The sequence below is a fragment of the Pinus tabuliformis genome, chromosome 3_2, assembly GCF_031772625.1.
Source record: "Pinus tabuliformis cultivar Carrire ecotype Pingquan chromosome 3_2, CPIR1, whole genome shotgun sequence".
Lineage (NCBI taxonomy): Eukaryota > Viridiplantae > Streptophyta > Pinopsida > Pinales > Pinaceae > Pinus > Pinus tabuliformis.
The window spans coordinates 676,680,882-676,702,995 of record NC_142302.1 but is presented as its reverse complement, the minus strand read 5'-3'; the positions used below and the strand labels follow the sequence as shown (position 1 = coordinate 676,702,995).

General features: G+C 38.6%; 1 pseudogene; it reads right to left on the bottom strand.

Annotated features, from left to right (window-relative positions):
* Nucleotides 1-323: 323 nt before the first annotated feature.
* LOC149182456 (transmembrane 9 superfamily member 7-like) overlaps nucleotides 324-22,114 on the bottom strand; it is a 128,602-nt pseudogene continuing 106,811 nt past the window's right edge.

Below are 22,114 nucleotides of genomic sequence, written 5' to 3'. Positions count from 1 at the left end.
GGGTTACATCTCCTTGATCTCTAATCAACTCGATTAGGCTCTTTTGGATTATGGCTGAATTCTTTTACTAGTTCCACACTCAACTCCAATAGGTTACGACTGAACCATTGGGCTTAGAATACCATTTTTATCCCTGGCCATTTGGCTCTCTGGCTCTCGGCTCTTGGCTCTAGCTCTCGACTCTGGCTCTGGCTCTAGCTCTGGCTCTTAGCTTTGGCTCTGGCTCTTGGCTCTTGGCTATCACTCTCGCTCTCAACTCTGGCTCTCGCTTTGGCTCTTGCTCTAGCTCTTGGCTCTCATTCTCACTCTGGCTCTCGACTCTATTAAGCGCTCCAGCTCTGCCTTTCCAACCTCTGGTGGCTATGATCTGTTAAGTGCTCTACTTTCTTCAGCATCTGAGCATTCACTGAGCCTTCCAATGGATTCCCCAGCATCCTTACTCTGCCCACGCATTCGCTGAAGCATCTCTGAGCTTCTCGAGCTTCTCTGAGCTCCCTTTGTGTTATCTCTCGGCCTCTGTGAATCCCTGCCAATGGTGCTCTCTGTGTATTTGTAACACATCGGTTACAGTCCTTCATCATTGAAGAACCTGACTATTTCATCACAAGAATCAGTTTGCAATTAGAAAGGAACTGGAAAGCAGGAAACCCAGTCATTTGGCCTTCCTCCTATATAAATCCCGTGTTTGAACACGTAACGCAATACACAGGGAAAAATGGCAAAAAAACATCATTGAGCATTTAACCAGACTTCATATAATATAGAATCGCCCCTATAAACTCGTCAGGTCTGTGTTCTTCATCGCTCATCGCAAATCGCATTGCATAAGGCCAAAACCCAATTACACGAAAATACAAAGAAAATCCACAAATCTAGATTTCAAATAATATGAAATCGTGTCTATAATCCTTATCGGGTCCACCTTTGGTCACAATATCACAATCGCATTGTCGCATGGTCAAAAACCCAAATACACGGGAATACACAAAAAATCTGAAATTCCCGATTTCAAATATTATGCAATCGAGTTTATAAACCCATCGGGTCCATGCCTTTGATTGCTAATCGCAATTGCAACAAGCATATGCCAATAGTCCTTTATATTGGGATTCACCGGTCACCGATCATCGATCACACTAATTGCCGATATCACACATCGCATATCACATTGGCGGGGGTCTATATCTTTGACTGTGTCGATCGCCGATATATATATCACCACTTGCTGCTTCATCACGATCACAATTGGCTCCGCCTAGAACCCGATATCACACTAAGGCCTACCTCCGATGTGATATATCGGAGATCGCTGATTGGGGTTATGTACAGCCTTTGGTCTAAGTCCGCCCTTTGCACCTCTCCTGATGCGATTTCCTTAAGGAGCCTTTAAGTCCATTTTTATAAGAAATTGCCTCCTTTTCAAAGGACAATGGGCAATCTTCATTCTGTGATAACTTCTTCGTCCGAAGTCCATTTTAGCCCATTCAAATTGCAGTAGATTCAGAATGAAAAGATCTATGCAATGGGACTATTTCCAAGAGTAGCCGTTAACTTTCATTTTGCTCTATGAGGAATATTTTTAGACTTAGAAGTCTATTCTAGATCCATTTTGGATCAGTTTGAGTTCCTTTTCCCTATTAAAATGGAACAAACCAAAAGAGATAAGGCCTCTCCCACCATAAGAGGATCCATTCCCCTCCATCAAATCTATATAAACTCCTCATTTCACACCCTCAACTAGCTAATGAAAGGGCTGAAATAATCTGCAAATCTTGAGAGCCATATTGGGAACCTTAGCCTTCTAGTTTGTGTGTGAAGGGAGAATAAGCTTATAGTGTTTGGTTTGGAGCAAAAGGAAAGACCCCTTGAACTTCCATTGTTTTGAGAGTGAATCATGAGATGCTTATAGTAGTGCTGGAACTTGGACATGCCAAAGGGAACCTGCAATGTCAAGGCTCTGGTTGTATTTCTCTTTGAAGTTTTATTAATACAACTAATGGTTTATTTCCTATATCGTGTGTAATATTACATTTGATAGCTTAAAACTCCTTGACCTTTTAAGTAGATTAAATTCCATTTTATGCTATCATGTTTGTTGTTGTTTATTGCATGTTTGTTTCAGGTATTTGAACGGAAAGAATGAAAGGAAGCTAGAGCAAGAAAGAAAGATCAACATCAAGTGGATTAGCACTATAAGAGGTAGGCCCTCTTATCTGATTCTAATCTAAGGAAATTTACATTAGATTGTCTTGTTTGCGGCTAGACCCACTCTTGGGCTAGAGGGATCACTTCTGTCCGTAGAGAAGATTTACCTACTCCACAAATTGGCGACCATACTAGGGAGCTATCCCTCTCTTTGGATTGTTTGCATTTCATGATTGTGTTGACTTTTTTGTTTCACTCTTTATTTTTTGCTTTCTATGCTTTACACTATCTGCTGCCTAGAGTCTTGAATTTAGAGTGACAGGTCTAGTTTTGATCTCTAATTTTTTTTATTTTTTCTTTGAAATCCTCGATCAGCATTATTTATTTTCTGACAATCACGCTGACCAACGCGATTTAATATTTAACAATCGCGATGTACCCCGTTGTGGTGCTTGTTGTCAGTTAGGCAGTCGCGCTGATTCCTGTAGGTTAAAATCAGGGTTTCTCCTGAATCATTGCTAGTGTGTCTTGCCCTCATAAGTTTTGTTTCTTGGCTTGTTTGTCTATATTCTCCCTAGCTAGAAAGCTTCGTTAGCTTGATTTGTTTGCTTGATTGGTTTGAGTTTTCCTTACTTGATTTTTTGAGTTCTTGGATGGTTTGTGTCCCTAGGGCATCTAGGTCATCGTCCATTCAGCTATTTGTTTTCTCATCAAGTCAAGTTGTTGGTTAGCTGCCCCATGCATTTCATGTTTTAGTCCTTGTATTGCTTTGCTTTCAATTGAACACGTAAAAATTTTCGTTTGCTCTTCTCTTTATTGAACGTCTCTTTTCGAGCATAGATTACATTGTTGTTTTGTTTCAATTGAGTCTTTGCATAATCGGTTTGGGAGGATTTCTTCTTATCTTGCTTGGTATCTGATTGATGCTGGTTGTTTAAATTTTTTTTCATTGAAATGTTTATGTGAAAGATTCATTTTATCATTCTATTGAAAAAATACATCATTCTAGTTTGTTAAATTGATATGTTGCATTAAGTAGCATCATTGAAAGCTAGAATTGCATCATCATGAGCATTTGAAATGAAAGGAACTTCTTTTACTATTGAAAGGACTAGTTGAAGTGCATTTGATAGGAAGGGTAGGAAGTGGAAATAATTTTCATTATTTTGTTTTGGAAAGCGAAGTAGTGAAGAGTCATCTTGCTTTTAGTTGCTTATTTGTTGCATTGATTGTTTTCTCTACTCTTAATTAGTGTAAACATTCATCGAATTGAAAGGGTTTTGTCTCATATAACTGCATTTAGGAGTTTTTCAAGTGACATTGATAGGGCCTGAAAATTGGGACTTAATTTCAAGACAAAACTCTAAATATATTCAATTAACCTAAGCTGCATTGAAACTAAACACTCACATTTATAGGTCTAGGCTAGAGACTTGTTCCAGCATCTTTAAACCTAGCCACTATCGTTCGCTTCGGCATTAGACAGCGCTAGTACAAACTTGTGCTCCGCGTACCGTTGTGTGTATAAAGGGAGACCCCACTAGGTTTGCAACCCTTTATCCATAGGAAGGCGAGTCTGCTACCTTGTAAACGTGATACACCGAACACAACATTTGGGGAGATTGCTTACTCATACATTTCGGTTCACCAGGAGGTATTCTGCAGTTCACAGTTACCTGGTAATCCTTTATGCCTAAAGTACCCTGAGTGGTCATTTTTTATCTTTACTGACTCTTTAAATTTGAAAAGGTCATTGAGCACTTGTCCTTTCAAGCTCATTAAATCTGAAAGAGACTAGAGTCACATTTCATCCTTTTCTTGACTCTTAAAACATGAAAAGGAAAAGTTTTGTTTCAGTGTCTTAAAATTAACTACCCATGAAATATTCTAGCTAAAGTTATCTTCCTTAGTGATTCTTTAGGGTCAATTCCAATGGCAACATTTCCGGAGTTTACCAGTCAAGGATTCCCCTCTGATGGGAGTCTTGGTCCTTTTCCATCTTTTGGAAATGTTGGTGCTACTTATATGGCAACATTGTCCCTCCCTAGGTTAACCATTAGTTTACCTATCTGGTTATTTTCGACCTCAGTGATCCCGAGTGTCCCAACTCCTGTCCAACCATCTCCTTCATTTGAACCAGACGATGTTGATTCTAAGGTTGACCTCTCACCTTCTTCCCCTATTTCTTCATCTTCCTCTTCTACTTCAACTAGTTAATTTTTGAAATCCAGTAACCAGGAGGCTAAGAATAAGAAGAATAAGGCAAAGAAGAAGAAGTTAGATAAGCGGGAGGCCAACTATGCAGTCGTTACTCCAAATGCACCTCCCGTAGACAAGCCTTCCGATCCTCCATGGAAGGTCAGATTCCCTTGCAAGTTGTGTAAGGGTGACCACCTCCTTCGAGACTTTCCTGGCATTCCCAAAGTCTTAGAGGTGTGGTCTCAAGACCTGAATTGACTATCCCAATCAACCTTTGGAGATCATGTCGATGCTACACCTTTAGCTAATGATGGTAAGAATAAGAGAAAAAAGTTTCCCCTGTAGGTTGTGTGAAGGGAAGCATCTTCTTCACCTTTGTCCTCTTATGGATAAAGCTTCCAAAAATTTGGAAAACCTTATAGCGCCTCAAACCAAACTCCCTGTTGGTTATCAGAGACTTTCTTTTGACCCTCTCCTAGTTGGTAAAGAGATTGACTTAGATTCATCTCTTGCCCATCCTGCTCTTCCTGAGCATGACTCTCTGTGACGCCCCAATAATACTAGTGATTCCCCCATTACTATTGTCATTGTATCCCTTATTGTTATTATTGTGCCCCTATTGTCCCCATAATGTTATTAGTATGCCCCATAGAAACCCACTGTTGTTATTTTTGTGCCCTTATGTTATTACTGTTATGTTGGCTTGATTACATTGTGACCCCTTAGACTCCTATATATAGAAGGGAGGTTTAGTCATTTATATCATCCAAGAATTTTTCATTTGTGTAATGTAAAGGAGGTTCCCCCTCTAAGAGGCTGAACTCTAAGGCGTTGATCTACCTTTTCTATCTTTTTGTGAGCTGGTTTCCTAACATTTGGTATCAGAGCTTTGGATTCTAGGGTTTTGCTGCACCAAACAGGTCATCGTGGCATTTTCACTATAACTCTTTTTCTGTGAAGTTTCAGAAGCTAAAACAAAAACCAATTTGGGCCGAAATCGTTCGAAACTTTGGGTCATAATTTCAGAGCTTGTCTTGCTATATTCGCAGAGATATGATCTAAGGAAGTTGGCGTTTTTACAGACTCCCGAATTACATTCCAAATAGGTGACCTAGGGAAAATCGTCATAACTTTTGTTTTGAGCATCAGATTGAAATTTCATAAGAAGTTTCAAAAAGAGGACAGCCTATAGTTTTCTATGCATCAGCTTCAATTACTAAGGTCGAAACAAGGACACATGGCACATCGTACAAGTTCTCTCTACTAAACTATTCTATAATCAGGTCACCGTGGGAGATTTGGCATAACTCTTCCTTGGAGAATCCAATATTGATTAGACTTGTGGGGTTAGAAAGAGGATGCAAAGGGATACCGTAGAACGAGATTTTAGATATTTGAGATCCTCAATTACAGAGATACAATAGATTCAATATCGAGCTCTTACAAAGTGAAAAAAAAAGGTGTGTAGTTTTTTTGAATTTTGCATAAGATTGGTTTGAAAAATTAGTTTGAAGGAATTCAAAGGGAATAGTGAAGAATTATTAGAATTAATTAATGCCCTGAAGAAAGAAAATGGAAACACCTAGTAAGCAACTTGAAAGCTCTAGCATGACTCGTGAAGAAGAGGAAGAAATGCAACATGATATATCAAAATTACAAGACCAAGTACAACAAATTTCACTCTCACTAAAGGTAAATGAAGTCAAGATGAATGGCGTGGAAGCTAATATGAATGGCATGAAAGTTAAGATGGATGGCATGGAAGCTAATATGGATGGTTTAAAGAAAGGTGTAGAAGCTAAGATGAATGGCATGGATGATAATATGGAAGAATTGAGGATGAATTTGAATAAGTTGCTACAAGAAATGGTCACTAATGGTGAAAGGGTAGTAAATAAAACTCATGATGAGAACAAATGAAATGTTAATCATGATTTCATAGACTCTAATATTGGATTGAAGACCCACCATGTTCCAAAAATTGATATGAGGAAGTTTGATGGCAAGGATCCTGGAACATGGATACTACAGATGGAGCAATTTTTCGATCTCCATAATGTGCAAAACACACAAAAGGTATGTATTGCAACGTTATATTTGGAACCAAATCAGTTTGTATGGTATCAATGGATTTGCTCTCGTAAACAAATTGTCACTTGGGAAATTTTTACGAAAGAAATGATAGCACATTATGATGATACAAAAAGCAACACCTTTTTTATCCAATTGATAAATCTCAAACAAAAGGATTCAATGATGGAGCACATTGAGGACTTCCAAAAATTGAACATAAGGGTAAAAGATATTCCAGAGGAGCATAGGATTGATGTGTTCATAGGGACTTTAAAGGATAATATCCAACATGAGGTTCGCCTTTGGGAACCTGATTCATTGGAGAAGGATTTCAGGTTAGCAAGAAAAATGGAAAGCAAAATTATGGCAATGAGGAAGCCTACCACTCACAACTATAAAGATGGAAGTGTTGTTTCCCCTAGCCTTCCACAACCTACAAGTTTGACACCACAACAATTGGAAGACAAAAGAGCAAAAGGGATTTGTTACAGTTGTGATAGAAAATACACTAAATGTCATAAGTGTGCTGAGAAGAAATTATTCTACGTAGATTGTGAAGATGAGGAAGAAAAGGAACAAGAAATGTCAAAAGAAGAGGATATACTCCAGGAAAAAACCCTAGATAAAGAAGAAATGAATCCGACCATATCTTATAATGCATTGGCTGGAATTACCACTCCTCAAACTATCAAGATAGAAGGACATATCAAGAAGAAAAAGGTAATAGTGTTGATTGATTTGGGAAGTACCCATAATTTTATTCATTGTAAGATAGCAAATGACTTGAATTGCTTCCTATATCTAGCACCAGAGTGTCAAGTGATGGTTGCAAGTGCAGAAACCATAAATTGCTCTGGAAAGTGCCATAAAATCAAGCCATCCATGGGAGAATATGTATTGAATAGCCCAATGCTTTCCATTCCAATGGGTGGTATTGATGTTGTACTAGGAGTCCAATGGCTACAATCCTTGGGTACAATAGTTTTTAATTTTCAAGAACTTTTCATGAAATTTTGTGCATAAGGAAAGGAAGTTGAATTAAGGGGTATTACAGGGAAACTGAGGAAGATAATCAGCTCTAATAGTATGACAAAGCTTCTAAAGAAGGAACAACGAGGTGTAATTGCACAATTATGTTCGCTAGAGGTTCCCACATCGAAATCATCTATTTCTGCAGATATCCAAAAAGTCTTGAACAATCATTCCAAGGTATTTGAGACTCCCAAAGGTCTCACACCTATTCGTGATCATGATCATGCTATTCATTTGATTCTAGGAAGTGTTCCTCCAAACATCAGGCCATACAGATATCCCTATGCCCAAAAGAGTGAAATTGAACATATGGTTGCAGAAATGCTAGAGGCTGGTATAATTCAACCTAGTCAAAGTTCTTTCTCTGCTCCAGTAGTATTGGTGCACAAGAAGGATGGATCATGGCGCATGTGTATGGATTATAGGGAGCTCAACAAGCTCACTATTAAAGATAAATTTCCCATTCCTGTCATTGACGAATTATTGGATGAATTGCATAGATCAATTTACTTCACCAAGTTGGATCTTCATTCATGATATCATCAAATTAGAATGAAGATTGAAGACATTCCTAAAACAACATTTAGAACTCGTGAAGGTCATTATGAATTTTTGGTCATGCCTTTTGGCCTTACCAGTGCACCTTCTACATTTCAAGGTTTGATGAATTCCATTTTCAAACCCTTAGAAAATTTGTGTTAGTATTTTTTAATGATATACTAATCTACAACAAGTCTTGGAAGGATCATGTTGAACATGTTGATAGGGTGCTCAAACTATTGAAGGAGAAACAATTATATGCAAAAACCTCCAAATGTTTCTTTGGAGTACAAGAGGTGGAATATCTGGGTCATATTGTATCTCATGAAGGTGTTAAGGTAGACCCTAGAAAAATTAAAGCCATTAAGGAATGGAAAATCCCCACATCCATAAAGCATCTGCGAGGATTTCTCAGGTTGACAAGGTATTATCGCAAGTTTGTTAAGAGTTATAGGAGAATAGAAGCACCTCTAACAACATTATTGAAGAAATATGCATTTTCATGGACTCCAAAAGCAACAAATGCCTTCAAACATCTTAAAGAGGCAATGTGCCAAGCACCGGTCTTAGCTACGCTAGACTTCACAAAACCTTTATTGTGTTATGTGATGCTTCAGAAAATGGAATTGGTGTTGTTTTAATGCAAGATGAAAGACCCATTGCTTTCGAAATTTGTCCAATCAAGGGAAAGTATTTACGCAAAGGTATTTATGAGAAGAAAATGTTGGCAATACTACATGCACTTAAGAAATGGTGACCCCACCTAATGGGAAGACACTTCAAGGTAAAAATGGATCATGATAGTCTTAAATAATTTTTAGAACAAAGATTATCCTCTGAAGGGCAACAAAAATGGGTCACAAAGATGTTGGGTTATGACTTTGAATTCATCTACAAAAAAGGGAAGCAAAATGTTGTGGCAGATGCACTCTCAAGGGGATGAGGATGTGGAAGCATTGTCGTGCACCATTTCTATTATCCAACTAGATTGGATAAACGAAGCAAGGGAGGAATGGAAGAATGAAGAAGAAGTGTGGGCACTCATTTGAAAGATACAACAAGATCCCAGTACATATGATACATTTAGCTAGAAAAATGATTCGTTATGGTACAAAGATCACTTATAACTATGTAAGAATTCCCAACTCAAACAAAATATTCTTATGGAATTACACACTTCTCCCTTAGGAGGGCACTCAGGATTTTCAAAAACTTACCACAGGGGTTAAGAAGGAATTTTTTTGGGATGGTCTTAAATTAGATATTCAAGAGTTTGTAGCAGAATGTTTCGTTTGCCAACAAAATAAAGTTGAAACAATTAAGACCCTAGGTCTATTACAACCTTTATCCATTCCAAGCCAACGTTGGGAGGAGGTTTCAATATATTTTATCACAGGTTTACCCAAGTCTGAAGGAAAGAGTTTCATCATGGTGGTAGTTGACAGACTTACCAAGTATGCACACTTTTGTGCATTATCACATCCATTTAAATCCAGTACAGTTTCTACTGCATTTATGGAAACAATTCAAAAGATACATGGAAACCCAAAGATTATTGTAAGCAACAGAGATCCCATTTTCACTGGAAATTGTTGGACAAAATTATTTTCTTGTCTCGGTACTCAGTTAGCTCATAGCTCATCTTATCATCCTTAATCTCATGGGAAAACTGAGATAGTAAACAAATGTTTGAAAGGATATCTTCATTGCTTTGTATTTGATAAACAGACACAATGGGTCAAATGGTTGCCTCTGGCTGAATGGTGGTATAACACTTCCTTCCATACTGCAGAAAAAATTACCCCATTTATGGCACTTTATGGATATCATCCACCATCCATCACATCATATTTATGAGAAAATTCTAAGGTTTAAGCAGTGGAACATCACATTGAGCATCAACAACAAGTTTTGCAACTCTTGGATAACCTCACGTTGGCGCAGAATAGAATGAAACAACATGTAGATTAACATCGTAGCGAAAGAAGTTTTGATGTAGGTGAATGGGTATTCCTATGGCTAAAACCATATAAAAAAATGTCCCTCGAGCAAGCTAAGAAGGATAATAAATTATCACCAAAGTATTATGGTCCGTACAAGGTGTTGCAAAAGATAGGTACCATGTCATACAAATTGGAGCTTCTTGTAGCTTCCTAAGTGCACCCAGTTTTACATGTTTCATGTTTAAAGAAGGTTATAGGTGACAAGCTCCCAGTTCAAACAATATTCCCAGAACTTGACAAGGAAGGAAAAATCATATTGGAATTGGAAGCAGTCATAGAAACAAGAACTTGACAGCTACGAAATCGATCAATTTCAAAGTATCTCATCAAGTGGAAGAACTTATCCACTGAAGATTCCACATGGAAGGATGAGAATTTTATTCAGAAGCATCCAAAAATACTCAAGCGTTGAGGACAACGCTTTTCAGAAGGAGAGGGCCATGTTCGGCCCCTATAATACTAGTGATTCCCCCATTACTATTGTCATTGTATCCCTTATTGTTATTATTGTGCCCCTATTGTCCCCATATTGTTATTAGTATGCCCTATAGAAACCCACTGTTGTTATTTTTGTGCCCTTATGTTATTACTGTTATGTCGACTTGATTACGTTGTGACCCCTTAGACTCCTATATATAGAAGGGAGGTTTAGTCATTTGTATCATCCAATAATTTTTCATTTGTGTAATGTAAAGGAGGTTTCCCCCTCGTAGAGGCTGAATTCTAAGGCGTTGATCTACCTTTTCTATCTTTTTGTGAGATGGTTTCCTAACACTCTCTTGTGTCTGTTTCCTACCAACCATTGGTCGAAAAGAGTGTCAAATTGGCTATGCCTTTAGTTGTTCAATCTGTTCCCAAAGCGAGTGATGATCATACTGCTCATGTTCTTCTTGTCTCCTCAGATTCTCATGAATTGAAGAGTGACCCTCCCATCCCGGTTGTTTAGGAGAGTCCTTCTCCTATTCCTGCAGAGCATGGAGGGAATCATATGATACCCCCACCAAGTAGTTATGTCGTTTCTTTTGATTGGATTCCATTGACTACATTCTACCTCCCATCTTATGTCCCTTCCAGATCACAGTACAAGCCTATAATATGGTAGTACATGGCACTATATTAGATGAAGGTGTTTCTGTTAGCATCATGTCTTCTACTACTTGACAAGCTTTGGTTTCTCCACAACTTGTGCATGTCACCCAGAATCTGTTGGCATTCAATGGAGGAACCATTCAACCCTTAAGGATCCTTCTGAAGTTCCCTATTACTTCGAGAGGAAAGACCATCTATATAGACGTGATGGTAGTCCAAGGTCCCTTATTTCAATCTTCTCCTTTGACACGACTATGTTTATGCCATGGGAGCTCTTGTTTCTTTGCTTTTTTGTGTGGTTTGTTTTCCACACAAAGGGAGAATAATGACCATTGATCAATTGTCATTCATTAGTCACCAGGTGCCTCCTATGCAACCATCGTCCCCTATTGATTCTTATTTGCAAGAAGTAACCTCCCCACCACAGGTCAATTATGTGGCTACCTGTTCCATCTCCACATCTACTGATGATCACACAGATGGTATAGTACATTATGTATTGGGGGCATTGGAACCCGATCTGTCTTTGGGACCAGTTGACATGTATTCCTCCCAGAGTGTGATTCTCCCATCTAGTGAGGACCTCTTGGGAGCCATGTTCTCGTATGGTCCATGAACAAATTTCAGATCATAGTTCCTTGTCTTGTGTCAAGCTCGTTAAAAAATGAAACAAGGGGTCAGCGCAAAGTTACTTGTCTTGTGTCAAGCTCATTAAAAAATGAAACAAGGGGTCAGTGCAAAGTTACTTGTCTTGTGTCAAGCTTGTTAAAAAATGAAACAAGGGATGTGAGCATAGTTCTTTGTCTCATGTCAAGCTCATTAAAAAATGAATCAAGGAGTCCGAGGATAGTTTCTTCCTGTATCAACCTCATTAAAAAAATGAAATAGATGTCTGAGAATAGTTATTTTATTGTGTCAACCACGTTAAAAAATTAAACAACTCCCTTTTTCAAATCGAGTCTTTGATGAAGATATCGTAAAATCCTAGTTGAGTCTTTCCTGGATATTGAAAGTGAACCTTCATTCCATCAACCTAGTTGAATGAAATGAAGCTTGTGGGGCATGTACCTTGAATTGAGTAATTATGTTGGGGGCATGCAAACTTAACTCAAGCACAGTTTTTCTTTGTTTCAAGCTTTGTGTAAAAATGAAACCAAATCCAAGCATAGTTTTTCATTTCAAGATTGTGTAAACATGAAACCAAACTCAAGCATAGTGTTTCGTTTCAAGCTTGTGTAAACATGAAACTGAATTCAAGTAGAGTTCCCCATGGTTCAAGCTTGTGTAAAAATGAACCCATACCCAATTTACATCTCATGATTTCCATTTTTATCAGATAATTTATGCTAGATGAACCTTGGTTGGTTCATTCCATCGCCACCATCTCTTTGGCCAATCATATGCCTTCACTTGGTTGTTTTTTCCTTTCTTGAGGAACCACAACAATGAGTGGTTTTGTTAGCCATCCTCTTGACCATTACATGTTTTGAGAAGTTCCATCATTTCCAGAACTTGTTTCTACCCTTTATACCACTTGTTCCTCTAGGACGAGTCACCCTTAAACTCTTTTATGACTCATAAAAAATTGAAAATATTGCAGAATATTTTTTCCCTTTTAGACTCGTTAAAGTAAATAAAACTAGAGAGTCATCTTTGAGCTCTTTTCTGACTCTCAAAATATGAAAATATTGCTGAGCTCTTGTCATTTTGAACTTGTTAAAGGCTACGAAATGTCGTTTACCCAGTATAAGTTTACTCCTTATTCGGCTGGGATAAAACTATTTATGAAAAAGGTATACCTTAGTCAAAGATGACTATGAGGTTCTCTTGAATATTTTTTTCTACCTTTTTGAGTTCAAGAGACAAATTTATGAAAAGGGACCCTTGGAGTTTTCTTTTCCGTGTCTTTTTCAAACTCTCTAAACATGAAAAAGTTTTTGAGTTTCACCTTTGTCAGACTCGTTAAAATATTAAACGACATCGGATTCATCACCATGACGGACGTGTGCTTCTCCTTCCTAAGTAGGATCCATCCGAAGGATGGACTTATATTACAAGCATATGATATCCCCGTCAAGCTTGTGTAAAAATAACTGGGGTACTCGCCAGAAATGGTGGGGGGAAATTGAAAGTATTTCATCAGTTGTATTCTTCACTTGAGGCAGCATGTCACTCTTGAACATCGACACTCATTTATTTTTCGTGTCGGGTTTTGGGACATCCTCACTCTGTCACTTGCCTCCCTAGGTTTTGGTTTATCCATTTTAAACCTCTCATACAATCTCTACCACTTCACCATGACCTATGATCCTATGATGTCAAATGCTGACAAAATCTGGAGTTGTGTCATCCACATGTTCAAGAGAAGTCTTCCTACTTGTACATTGTCTGATCATATGTCACCATATTGGATTACTCTCATTCATTGTGTTTCATGTTTCATGTCGATGATGTGGGATACATCATGGCCCTCCTTCGACATGGTCAGTTCCTGTCGACTTCAACTTATTATCCGGGAAGTTGGCCGAGAGACTCCCTTCCAGTACCTTAGAGCTTGCATGCCCTAATCGAAAGTTCTTCGCACTCGATGATAGGTTCACATCATTGGCCTTCGATCGGGTGACTTCACGAGTGTTCAACTTAAGTTCCTTATTCACACTCTGTGAATTGTGTTGTTGGTACCTTGAGATCCATTGTCATTATTGGTGGCTTCTCTTGCGCTTGTTAACAGTTTACATCATTAACTACTAATCAAGCGATTTTCTAGCATGTTCGATGTCAACACATCTCTTCGCATGCTAGAGTTTGTACATTGACCGGGTTGTGTTGGAGCGCAAAACCCTGGGCTAAGATTACATAAGTCTAGGTTGCAAGGTGATGTGACATGATCATGCTTATATATATGTCTATTTCAGATGGATGGCTGCGACCATACCATGGGTCTGTTATATGTGATCCTTCTCATTATTGGATAGCTGTGACCATACCTTGGGATTGATATGATCCTTCTTACTGGATGGTTGTGCCCATACCTTGGATCCATTTACATGATTTTCTTCTGGATGGTTGCATCCATACCACTATTCATGTATCAGATATTTCAGTGATGTATATGTATATATGCTTTCTTGCAAGTTTTTCCGACAGCGGCCTCCGGTTCCATGCATCTACTCGTAAATAATTTCACCCCTCACTCTTGTTCGACCTTCATGCTTTAGGGGGCATTTGTTACATAGCATTTTGTCACTATCCCTATACTCCCCGTTCCTTGATCCTGAAGGACCTCTATAGTGACCCTCACATGTTTCCCTGCCATGAAGAACATGTCCCTACATCCCTCTTCAGCTACAAAACATTTCCCTCTTACATCATTTCCAAAGAATCTTCCTTCAAACCCAGTTTTCAAGATCAACGCTAGTGCTAAGTTCCTTCCCTGTGCCAATTTGCAGAGTTTAAAACTAGGACTAGCACCAAACATCGTAAGTGAGCCATTCATCACCTGCACTGACCCTCTTTTAGCAAGTTTTTAAAAATGGAGTCGAAGCTTCCAGGTCTAGAAGTTTCGTGAACGGAACTCTAGTGAATGGTTGAGAAAGATAGAGCTGAGAGAGACTGTTTGATTTCCTTTCCCCTATTAAAATGGAACAAACCAAAAGTGATAAGGCCTCTCCCACCATAAGAGGATCCATTTCCCCTCCATCAAAGCTATATAAACTCCTCATTTCACACCCTCAGCTAGCTAATGAAAGGGTTGAACTAATCTGCAAATCTTGAGAGCCATGTTGGGAACCTTAGCCTTCTAGTTTGTGTTGAAGGGAGAATAAGCTTATAGTGTTTGGTTTGGAGCAAAAGTAAAGAGCCATTGAACTTCCATTGTTTTGAGGGTGAATCATGAGATGCTTATAGTAGTGTTGGAACTCAGACATGCCAAAGGGAACCTGCAACGTCAAGGCTCCGGTTGTATTTCTCTTTGAATTTTTATTAATACAACTAATGGTTTAATTCCTATATCATGTGTAATATTACATTTGATAGCTTAAAACTCCTTGACCTTTGAAGTAGATTGAATTCAATTTTATGCTATCACGTTTGTTATTTTTTATTGCATGTTTGTTTCAAGTATTTGAATGGAAAGAACGAAAGGAAGCTATAGCAAGGAAGCAATATCACCATCAAGTGGATTAACACTATAAGAGGTAGGCCCTCTTATCCATTTCGAATCTAAGGAAATTTACATTAGATTGTCTTGTTTGTGGCTAGACCCAATCTTGGGCTAGAGGGATCACCTCTTTCCGCAGAGGATATTTACCTACTCCACAGGACCCTATAAGAAAAATTACCCCAAGGATAGGTGAAGGTGGTTCTATTCTAGTCCTTTGGGATGATCTGGATTTTATTGTATCCATTGAATCCATCCAAGAAAGAGAATAACTTCTTTCCTGCCATACCATCTAATACTTAGTCAATGAAATATAAAGGAAAATGGTCCTTATTTGTGGATTTGTTTAGCTCTCGGTAATTGACACAAATCCTCCACTTTCCATTTTTCTTTGGAACCCACACCAGAGGAGACACCCACTCACTATCCGAGATAGGGTAAATGAATCTTGCATCCAGCAGCTTCTGCAGTTCTTCTTTGAATATATCCTTGAGAGATGGATTCATTCTCCTTTGGGGTTGTCAGACTGGTTTGCAACCTTACTTGATGTAAATGTGGCGAGTACACACCCAGGGGTGCACTCCCTTCATTTCTTTATAATTCCAAGCAAAGGCATCCAAATTCTCTGTTAGCATGTTACATAATTCTTCTTCTTGGTGTACAAAGAGAGGGGTTGATTTTCAATGTTCTTTCAGGGCCGAATTCTATTGTCCTTACACAAGCAGGGTTTGAGTCAGCTAAGCATAGATCAATCTGATGGTTCTCCTTGGTTTCCTTCACTAATTCCTCCAGAGACATGGTGTTGGGAGTTTGATTTTAGAGGATGTGTTCAATCAAATCATCTTCATCAGACTGTCCTCCTCCTATGGTAGTTTCTAAGGTATAGATTTGGGAGGAGTAGACTTCATCTTCTTCCTCCTCTTCTAGTCATAAAGGCAAGTCATGTTCTATAGATGGCTGAGCAGGAGGGTACAAGACCAACTGCTTGGATAGATGCCCATTTTTTATAGTCATATTTCCAGCCCTGGAACTTATGTAGGCATTGGTAGTGGCTAACCAAGGCCTCCCAAGGATGAGAGGATAACCATTGAATTTGGTATTAGGCTGGAGAACTAAGAAGTCCATAGGGTATTCCCAGGAATCAATGGAGACCATCACATCCTCAACAATCTCCTTAGGGGCTACTCTGGATCGGTCTGCAAGTTGCAAGACTGTCATAGTCTTCCTTAATAATCCTTGGATATTCAGGTTGAGCATAATGTCCTTAGTCATTACATTGATGGTAGCCCCAAGATCAATCAAGGTATGGGGGATAATGGTGCCATCGATGTGTATATCTACTACAGGGCTCCCAATGTCTAAATACTTCAGGCAAATTACCTACTCTGACATTAAGTCGGACAGTTGTCCAATGACATTAATGGTAGGGGTGTCTCTTTTTCACCTCCCTGGATGTTTGAAACACTTCTCTTTGATCAACTTGTTGTAAATGGGGACATCTTTGATAGCTTGGAGAAGCAGTATTTTAACACATATTTTTCAACTCACCCAAAATTTCAGTTTCTTCTGGGGTGTGCTAGACTGGATGGGTTAACCTTTAAGGAAAGGGGAGTGGATTCATTCTAGGCACACTTTCCTCTCTTTCCTCCTCACTCTCGCTAGGTGGAGATAGAGGTTGGTTATCCGAGAGCACTCTCTAGATCTAAGGTTATTTTCATGAATTTCCACAACATAGGCAGGGTAGGATGCTTCTCCATTGTAAACTTGTTGTGCCTGTCTATTGTTTGGGTTCGGGTTTGGTTGGGCAGGCACCTGAGGTTGTTTAGGTGGATCAGGGTGTAGGAATTATGGTTGAGATGGAGGTGAAGTGAATAAAGTTTTAGCATGCTTGTACAAGGGCCTCCACCCCTGGGGTGGTGCATTCCATTGTGGTTGTGGCTGAAATGGTTGGTTGGCCGATTGGGAATGGTATTGAGGTGCAAAAGACCAAGGAGAAGGTGTAGGCTAGGAAGGATGAGCTGGGGGGAACCAAGGGGGAATGGATGTCTTTTTATTATGGTTGTAATATGAATAGGATGACCCTTGCATGCCCTGCTAGTATAGTCGAGGTCCATGAGGCCTCCTTTGATTAATGTAGCAAAGTTGTTTAGTTACCCCTTTGGTTCCTTGATACAAAACTTTTAAACTAGGCAGAGAAGGGAACCTGTCTGTGGAGTAGTTTTCCTCATAGACTGAGCAGATTTATATAAGGTTCAATAGACATTCATTCCTAGGGTACCTCCTTGTGCATCTAGGGCAGAAGATGGATAATGCTCTCTCTGCTTCCTCCTGCTTCCATTTGATTTGCATAGTGTCTATTTGCAAAGAAAGGTTTTGTAACATTTCACTCTTAAATTCTTCCAACATGTTCCCAATTTCACTTTTTATGGATGTGTTGGAAGAGGATGAACTCACCAATGCTTTGATAGTCCTACCCTTCTTTCTAGTTTCCCTAGAATGATTCTTGAAAACTATCTTGATATCATCATAGGGTAGCTGGTAGATGTCCCCTCCTAACAATAGGTTGAGGGTTTCTAGAAGGTATTCCCTAATCCCCCTGAGAAGGACTAACTTAAGTGACTCAGGATCAAGTGTGCACCTGGCCCTTTTATAGATGAGTTGGAATCTTTCCTCATAATCCTCTAAGGACTCATCATGTCCCAAGGTCATTCTAAAAATTTCCTCTTGGTATCTTTGGACCTGCAGTAGTCCCTATACTTGTTGTTGAAATCTTGCTACATCTGAGCCCATGTGTGATATTATCCCAGGTAAACCCATGAACCAATGGAGGGCTGGATCCTTGAGAGTGGATGAGAGTAATTTCAACTTCTAATCATTAAAGGTGTAATCATAACTTCTACATATGACAGAAAATTCAAACAAAAAAGTATCTGGATCTTCTGAGGTTAGGCCATGGAAATGAGGAAGAGAAGAGGGGCTTATGTTTTTCATCTTGGCATCCCCATTAGTTTCTCTAATGGGAAAAGCACCCTCAATTCTTTCTTAGCCATTATGTCAGTTGGAATGGTTTCTTCTTCTTCCCCTATAAGCTCTTCAAAAGTCTTTGGTTGTTCGCCTAAGCGGTCCTCTAACACACATCCACCGAAGAAGAGGGAAGGTTGGATGTTTGAAGTGGTGGGGGTATTTGGTAGAAATTTTCCTAAGTTATCCCTATTCCTACGAGGCATGAAAGGAGTGTTTTTTTTTACTTTTAAACTACTTGCAGAATTGAAAGAAAAAAAATACTAAATTGAAACTATTTACTAATTGGAACTAATTACAGAATGAAATAGATAATAAAAAGGAAGAAAGAAAGAAGAAAGCACATCTACTCAAACACATCCCTATAAACGGCATGAAAAAGTGATGAGCACCAGTATTGCAGCAAGGGTGCTGCAACTCCTAGGCTACCAACTTTATTTCATCAACCCGGGGTTTGTACAAACTTGGAGGTGACATTGTTGTATACACAAATAGATGTAATTGGTCTACTCTTTGTCACTACTGAGCTGGGGTGATAGACTACTAGGGTTTCTCAAATCAGCCTTCTATTGACTAGAAGAAGTCTTATTACCAATTTGGAGAAGGGAAATTTACCCTAATTGGAAGAAAATAAATGTTGTCTATTTCATGAAGGAAAGGCTGAAAGAAATGCTTGCAAAACAACATGAAATCCTTGATCTACTTGTTAACCTAATTTGCTTGTAGAAGAACCCTATTTTAACACATGTGATGTTTTAACTAGTCTAAGCATGGAATCTGATCTAAAGAGTGCCAACTGCTGTGTGCAAGAACAAACGTAAAAGAACTCTTTTTTCTTTTTATATTTTTTCTTGAAAAATGTAAATGCTAATCTTTCTTGGTTCTTTGGCAGGGGAGACAAGTGTGAAGGAAAAGGATTTTAATGGTTCAGATGACTTGGAGGGAAAGTAGGGACCTAATCCAGGATTTTAGTGATGATTTTTCTCAATTCGGGCTCAAAACAGGCTACTACAGGTTTTCCTATAGGATGTCTACAGGAAGTACTAGTTCACCTACAGGATCCCCTGTTTTACTACAGGAATAGACAAAAAGCTTAGGGAGTGGTCTAGAAGGTGGAGTGGAGCTTGGAAAAGGTGAATAAGGAGGGAATAAGTCATGGGAGTGATAGGCACTTACTTATAACTCAAGCCAAAGCTTTAAGATGGTTGGATTTGCTCAACAGAGATGGCAAGTTTTTCTCATGTGAATTGAGACCTTAGTGACTTTTGGAAATCATGGGTGGATATGGCTTGGCTGAGGCTAATGAGATGAGGTCTCCTTGCAATTTAGAAACTCCTGCAACAACAAACATCATTCTTGACATTCACATGTAAACTCATCAAAAACAAGAAGGGTGTATTCAAGTGAAAGAAAACAAATTTATCACCATTTACTTTCTAAGCTCATGCATGGGAATGCTTGGAACCAATATTAAAGTGAGATGAAATCAACTCAAACCTTAAGAGATCATAAAATACCAATTGCAACTTATCTACGAAACTGCAAGATAATGACCTAATTAGCAAGAAAACCATAAATTACACAAAAAAGCAAGAATTATGTCTTTTTGGGCTACTTGAGAAGTTCTCCTTAAACCATGATCGTTGAGAGGGAGAAATGAGGTGAAAACCAATTTCTGTCAGCCTTTTAGGAATATATTCTTATCACTACAATGCTATTATCAGAACTATTCACAAATGGAAGAAAATTAATCAAATCTTCCAATACTTTCAAATTGACAATACCAAAATCAGTTTAACTCTAACTATGAAGCTAACCTAAGCATACATATAAAAAAAGAGAAAACTCTACTGCTAGGGTTGGGCCCTAACACAAGAGCTTCAGTCCTTTGAGTCAACTCAGTGCTAGATTAAGGGAATGTTGCTCATTTTCATTAAATAAATCTGAAATACATAAGAGTGCTTGGTTACAATGCTTCAACTCGAAAACTTCTTAGCTATCGAACAAAAAATCTAAATCCTAATGAGGCTCTAGGCCTCTTGATTTATACAAATGAAGTTACCAAAAAATTCCTTAAATTTAAGGAAGCTTGCCTCCAATCTCGAGATCAATTGGTCTTCAACTATCACTGTCTTGGTTGCCAATGAACTTCATGACTTGGTTTCTTGCAAATCCAATCTGATGAGATTTGATTGAGGAATCTTCAAGTGAGTGAGGAGTTAAGGAGGGAGATCATGTCTCCTAGAATCCCTCTTGCTTGTCTCCATTCGAGTTCCTGCACTTTAATTAGCCAAAATTTGCTCCAAAACCTACAATCAATGCACATTAGATCACTAGACATGACATATCATCTTTACTCTCCTCATTAAGCAAAACATAATTAAAACATGTAAAGAATGATGAGAAAAGTCGATTTTAGTAAGTTGGAGGTGCATTAAGGTCCATATAATTTACCCATTTATGAGACTCATCAGACACCTTACATGATGATCTCTTTGGAGTTGGTGGAATTGAAGTTACAGCTTAAGGAAATGCCTAATACAGGATACATAGGACCAACTGTATCACCTTGGGCTGCACCATTATTTGTTGTGAGTAAGAAGGGTGGTAATTTGATATTTTGCATTAATTACAGGAAATTGAACAAGGTGATGATCAATAATATGTATCCATTGCTAAGGATTGATGATTTTTTTTATCGTTTGAAGGGAGCAACAATGTTCTCAAAGATTGATCTAAGATCATGATATCATCAGGTGCGCATCAAAGAAGAAGGCATCTATAGTACTACATTCCGTACTGGATATGGGCATTATGATTTTTTGGTGGTTCCTTTTGGTCTTACTAATGCTCCATCTACTTTCATGTGTTTGATGAACAATGTGTTGTGCCCTTATCTAGAAAAGTTTGTGATAGTGTTTATTGATGATATAATGATATGTTCCAAGAATGAGTAAGAGCATGTAGAGAACCTAGCAGTAGTGTTGATATTGTTGAGAAAGAATAAATTTTATGCCAAGATTAGCAAGTGTAGGTATTTTAGTCTTAGATTCACTACTTGGGGCATGTTATTTCCAAGGAAGGAATAGCAATGGACTCAAAAAATATTAAAACTATCATGGAGTGGCCAACTCCTAGGAATATGGATGAGGTCAGATCATTCATGGGACTAGAAGGTTATTACAGGAGGTTCATCAGAACCGTCTCAAGGATTAGCTATCATATTACATATTTTCATAGAAAAGGAAATAAGTTTGAATGGACAGAGGAGTGTGCAACTAGATTTGAGCAGCTAAAGAATTTGCTTACAAATGCTCCAACCTTGAAGATTGTAGATCCAAATAAAGAGTTTCTGGTTTATACGAATTCTTGCAAGGAAAGACTTGTACGATTCTTAATGCAATAAGTGTAGGCAGTATCTTATGAGTTAAGGTCGTTGAATGAGCATGAGTGGAACTATGTGACTCATGATATTGAGTTGGTAGTTATTATTCATGCAATGAAGATGTGGAGATGTTATCTCCTTGGAAAAAGGTTTGTTCAAATGAGCGATCACAGTGGGTCGAGGTACTTATTCAACCAACCCAATACGAATTCTAGGAAAGCTCGACGGTTAACCACCCTCAATGAGTATGAATTTGAGATCAGGTACATTAAGGGAAAGAAGAATAGGATTGCAGATGCTATCAGTAGGAGATTCTAGGTGAATCACATTGCAGTTGTGAGTTCATATGGGATGGATTTGTAGCAGTGGATCTTGCATGCAGGGTAACATGATGATAGGTACCAATAGATGAAGTAGATATTGTTGCAACAGGGTGAAGGTGATAGGGATGAGGAGTATCACCTCATG